Below are 5,864 nucleotides of genomic sequence, written 5' to 3'. Positions count from 1 at the left end.
TCAAATCAACCATACCACAGACGTGATTACAACTATGATTGCTTGTGTGTCAATGAATTAATAAACTGCTCTCTGAAAATAAAGTTTTGTCCTGGTCATTTGATTTCAAACAGCACAAATGCTCATTATTGTAAAATAATTACAAATGCCACGATGTGAGGAGACGCACTTGTTTCTGGAGAATCTCCATTCTATGATGTTCAAGCAGAGAAATTTGGACTTTGGAGCCATAGATATCTTTAGGTAGATGCTACACTTAACAGCTCCAGACATGTAGACATGTCCGCCATCTTGGAACGGTCTATTAATAAAAATCAATGAGTTTCAACAAAAACCATAGAATACCCTTAAAGGCACTTTGGTTTCAAGATGAATAACACTGTGCAGCATCTGGTTGTGAAAACTGCCTAAATGTAAATTCCTGAAAAAAAAAACTGGGTTAACTTTCATAGCTAAGATTGTGTTAGTTTGTGTTTTTAATATTACAAGTTTTTAAACTAAGGTATCTTTTAAATGCCTTGTTAGCTAACGGCTTTGTCTTGTTGCATTGTGTTAGTTTACCAAAAGCATCTTCCTAAGTCTACTGAAGATATATGTTATTCATACATTCATACATTCATAGATGCACCAACATTCCTGTACAGAATACGTAAGGCGGCCCATATCTAGCTATACATATCTATGTTTGGAGCCCTCACTTGGTCATAGGCAGTGGTGGAGGTAACGAATTACAACTACTCATGTTACTGTAATTAAGTAGTTTTTTCGGGTACTTGTACTTTTTTGAGTATATTTTTAAAGCTGTACTTTTACTTGTACTTAAGTACAAATCAAGCAAAATTATCTACTTTGATACTTTTAAATCATAGTTCGTTACTGAGTACACCCACAATTTGAATTGATATTCAAACTTTTGATGGTACTTCAGTAGCCAATAAAAATATCAGATCGTAACGAGACCAATAAAAGCCCTGATATCTGAACCGGGAATAGCGCTGCTATAGCAGGTGAAGAGCTGATCAGACAGTGAGGGAGCTCAGCGTAATTTATAGACTCAAAGCTTGAAGAAACAAACTAAATGGTAGAGTTATCATAAATATTTGATACTGAAATATCTGACACGGTTTCATTACTCATTTTCCACAGTATCCCTATCCACAGTAGCCTTCTGTCGATTACAGAGTCTGAATGTCTGTGTGGGATTTCAGGTATTCCACATAATTTTAATAATTCCCATGCAAATGTGGCGAGCGCTTTATTGTAATGTAAGAATTACAGAACCTCAGACACTTTGATCTTCTGAGACATACAATATACACATAGAGTATTAACATACAGACATCTGTTCCCACATCTCACTGAGAGAAAATGCAGCAAAAACACCTCTTACATATGCACTGGTTCCCCCTCATCCCCTTCCTTCACCTCACCCATCCTTCCCTTCACCCAGCTCACTCAGAATGATCAGTAGCAGAATATAATGTTCTACATGAATGCTAGCGATATTTACAGTCATGTTTGGTGTTATTTGAATTGTCTCAGGGTGACTTGTACAATGGTCTCAATTTTACAAGAAGTAGACTAAAAGGTGATAAAGATCCTAAGCGTTAAGAGCGTATGAGATGGTTCCTGAAGCCTACCGCCAGCGCTTCTGGAACTTATTGAAATCAGCCAAACAAACATATGTAGAGTTTGTGCGGGAGAAGAAAACACTTTTTGAAGTTCCCCATGCTTGCTCGTTCCGAAGTCTGACTCAGCCTATCGTTCGGGATGCGAAATGCACCTGCAACCTTCTAGCCTTTAATGCAACAGGTACTGTCGGGAGTAACCAATTGCGAGGCCTACTTGGATTAGGGCTGGGCGATATGACAATATAAATCGGATGGACGAAATTAAAAGTCTATCGATTCTTATTGTGCTCTATCGTTTATTTCGTGGTGCCACAGAATACATTGTTTACGGCAATACATTTTCATTATTTGAATGACGGGAGTCTTACATGCATTACACGGGGATGCAGGCAGACGCACAGCATGCACGCTCTCACATCACGTTGCTGTGCGCGTGGTCACGAAAACTTCATGTTTGCATGCATTTTAAGCACTGCAGTTTAAAACAACTGATTTTAAACGCAAACAATAGAGCTATATGCGCGGGCTGTCTCTGTTTCTGTGTGAGAGGAGTGCATAAACCATGCATCAGCTGCTAATAGAGCTTGTGAGCATTTTTGCCGCTTTATTGGCTTTGAACGATTGCATAAACACTTATGTGCATCCAAATGGAAGTATCCTCATAAACACAGTCATTTAGGTCTTAAGGGAATGTAAACAGTTGCAAGAGAGAACGCATACGTAACAGTATATTGGATCCGGACTTTGGTCTTAAAGGGAAAGCTGTCCAATATTCGTCCTGTCTGCCATTTATGAAAATGTCTCACTGCTCTTGACTAAATCACTTTTGTAACTAGAATAAGAAGAAAACAAATAATGCTAATGCTAATGATTATATATATAAATAGATAGATAGATACTGTAGATAGATAGATACTGTAGATAGATAGATAGATACTGTAGATAGATAGATAGATACTGTAGATAGATAGATAGATACTGTAGATAGATACTGTAGATAGATAGATAGATGGATATAACTTACACAGTGAAGACTAATTCATGTACACAATGTATTTCTTATTTATTGTAGTTTTTTTCCCATTTCTCATAACTAATTACCTCACCCAATATCACCACTGACTGTTTTTGTATCTCCAGTGAGCTTGATTTTTTTTTTCTCCTTGTATTAGTTTGATATTGACATTGGTGACAAGGACTGTGAAAATTCTATGGTATATATATATCATTATCGAGATATAAAAGTTCTCATATCGTGATATAAGATTTTGGTCATATCGCCCACCCCTAACTTGGATGATGTGGTGGTCTATTCTGCTAGTTGGGAAGACCATCTAAATAGTATAAATCAAGTTTTTTGTAGGTTATCTGGGGCATCATTGACATTGCACTTGACTAAGTGTGAGTTCGGTAAGGCCATAGTTACTTACCTTGGTAAGAAGGTTTGCCAAGGGCAGGTGAGGCCAATTGAAGAAAAAGTAGCTGCCATACTTAATTTCCCCACTCCTACTAACAAAAGAGAATTGAGACGATTTTTAGGTATGGCTGGTTACTACAGGGTTTTTTTAAAAAACTTTGCTTCTGTGGTTGCTCCGTTGACAGATCTACTTAGTTCCTCTAGAAAATTTGTGTGGAGTCCAGCATGTAACTGTGCATTCAGTGCTACTAAAGACTTGTTGTGCCATGCACCCGTTCTTTCTGCTCCAAATTTTGGGTTGCCCTTCAAACTGCTGGTGGATGCAGGTTCCTCTGGGGCAGGGCTGTACTACTGCAAGAAGATGTAGCGGGTGTAGAACATCCTGTGAGTTACTTCTCCAATAAATTTACCAAGTGTCAACAACAGTACAGTATCACTGAGAAAGAGGCCTTGGCCTTACTACCTAGGGGGTAGTTGTAATCCAGTGGTTTACACTGATCACAATCCCCTAGCATTCAGCGACTGATGCGGTGGTCCTTGATCATTCAGGAATATAACCTCGATAATTAACATCGAAAAGGTGCAGAGAATGTTGTAGCTGATGCACTGTCTAGGGTGTATAATTTGGATAAGTAGGTTGTATATTGTTGAACCTTAATTCATGAGTTTACAAATGTTTATGGGGTACTATTTGTAACTTATGGGTGGGGGTGTTACGTCCAGTGGCGTAATCAATTTTGTGTTATCTGTATTGTGGTATGGTTCTTTTTGTTGTTTTCCTCTCTCTCTCTATGTGTCTCCTGCTTCTCTGGCTCCTCCCACTTTTTCCACTCTGGCAGGTAGCTGATTGCCCTTTCCAGCTGCACCTACTTACCAACTGAAGGAGAAGCCGTATAAAAGCTGAGCAGAAACTCCAGAAGATGAGAACTTCTCTCCAGAGTATGCCCTTTGGCTGTAGGGAGGTGGGTGCATTTCTTTGTCCTATACATGTTTTTCTCCTGGTTTGAGGATTAGATAGGGAGTGAGTGTATAATTTTGTTGTTCATTTTCTTTTATTTGATAGGTTTAGAATGAATCAAACCCCCAGAATAGAAACACTTTTGTTTGTTATTTTGGCATTGTTCCCCCTCCTGAAGTTTTTGCTTCCCTCTTAATTTTACATTTCTTTGTTTGAGAATTATGTATACTCCCAGCATTCCCTGAGCTGTTAATAAAACCTTTTAACAGGGATGTTGTTGTTGTTGTTGTTGTTGTTGTTGTTACTATGCTGTGGTAGGGGCTCAGATGATCCGATTAAAATTAATTCTGAGTATGGGTCACCATACTTGGCTGTATGTCACGTCACTTTCACTTTCATTTTGTACTCTATTTATTCTACATATATTTATTTGCTTTTTAGTTTCTTTTCTAAATGATTTTTTACCATATTTTTATGGATTTTTTTTAAGTGTGTGTATATATGTGTATATATATATATATATATATATATATATATATATATATATATATATATATATATATATATATATATATAAATATATATATATATATATATTAATAATTTAAAAATCTTTGTATGTTTGTTTAAAAAAATAATGTTAGTTAATGATCGTCTTTACTTCACTATCCAGTACAACTCTTTCATCTAAAGGCATTGTATGACATTTTAGTCCTGTAAATAAATACATAATCAGATTTATATTTGACTACAAAACTAGTTTCAGGCATTTAAGAAGAAGCCTTTATATCAGCAACTTGGCTTAAATGTGTCTCTTTTCATCAGGTTTTTATTGTTTTTTTTTTTTTTTTTTATCTTTTGTTTTTAAGTGTTTCAAAATGTGCATCTGTTTTTGTTCTTTTGCGGAAGATATTATTTGAGTATTTCATTGAAATCTAAGTGTCAGATGTGTCTGTGTTGGTCAGATTTTGAAGCGAGCTTCATCCGGCTCCTCGACCAGGTGACCCGAATCGAGATCAACCAGACGGGTGAGTTCTAGTGAACACTGGTTGATTGATTAACAGATGTGTTGGTGGGTCTCTGATGATATTCATCTGACGCAGGAATGGTGTTGTTCTATCAGCTGGGTTTGCTGTATGGAGGCTTCGTGGTGCACGAGTGTAACGTCCAGCGCTCGATCGGTTATTATCTGGAGGCTCTGCTCATGTTGGCCCCGTTTTTGAAGATGCCGCTCAGAGCCGTGCTGAAGGGTGTCGCCAACGACCCCACAGACCCATCGGTGAGCGTTTGCCCATTAATCTGCACTGAAATTTGCCCCTTGGTCAGGGATGGAAACCTGTCACCTTTAGTGTTAATTTGTCATTTTAAAGGGACAGTTCACACAAAAATGAAAATTCAGTCATTTACATGCCTTCAGATTGTTCCAAACCTGTATGAATTTATTTCTTCTGTTGAGCACAAAAGATATTTTGAATGTTCGGAACCAGACATCTGACGGTAGTCATTGACTTCAAAAGTGATTTTTTTCCATACTGTTGAAGTCGATGGCTGCCGTTGACTGTTTGATTGCCAGCATTCTTCATAATATCTTCTTTTATAGCAGGTAGCGGAGCCTGGTTCGCAGCTCTGAGATGGTCATCTTCCTGCAGTGAGAACATGACGCATCCACGAAAGCCACCTCAGCGTGCTTGATGCCCAGACATGTGAGGCAGTGTGCCGGAGAAACGCCAACTGTCAAATAAAGAACGAACCACTAAACGAACAGGTGAAACGGCATCCTTATAAGGATGATCCGTCGTCTTTATAAAGACGCACCCGTGGAGCTCTTTTAGAGGAAATTCGCTCTTCCCTTACCAAA

The 5,864-nt window shown here is 38.0% G+C and overlaps 1 long non-coding RNA gene across 1 annotated transcript; it reads left to right on the top strand.

Moving 5' to 3' along the window:
• Nucleotides 1-3,900: 3,900 nt before the first annotated feature.
• LOC109092668 lies at nt 3,901-5,650 on the top strand. The gene is made up of 4 exons (XR_002018260.2): nt 3,901-4,010; nt 4,972-5,034; nt 5,110-5,285; nt 5,607-5,650. It is a non-coding gene; the product is annotated as an uncharacterized LOC109092668 (long non-coding RNA).
• Nucleotides 5,651-5,864: the final 214 nt, after the last annotated feature.

The sequence above is a fragment of the Cyprinus carpio genome, chromosome A5 (genome assembly GCF_018340385.1).
Source record: "Cyprinus carpio isolate SPL01 chromosome A5, ASM1834038v1, whole genome shotgun sequence".
Classification (NCBI taxonomy): domain Eukaryota; kingdom Metazoa; phylum Chordata; class Actinopteri; order Cypriniformes; family Cyprinidae; genus Cyprinus; species Cyprinus carpio.
This window is presented reverse-complemented; position numbering and strand designations above follow the sequence as displayed.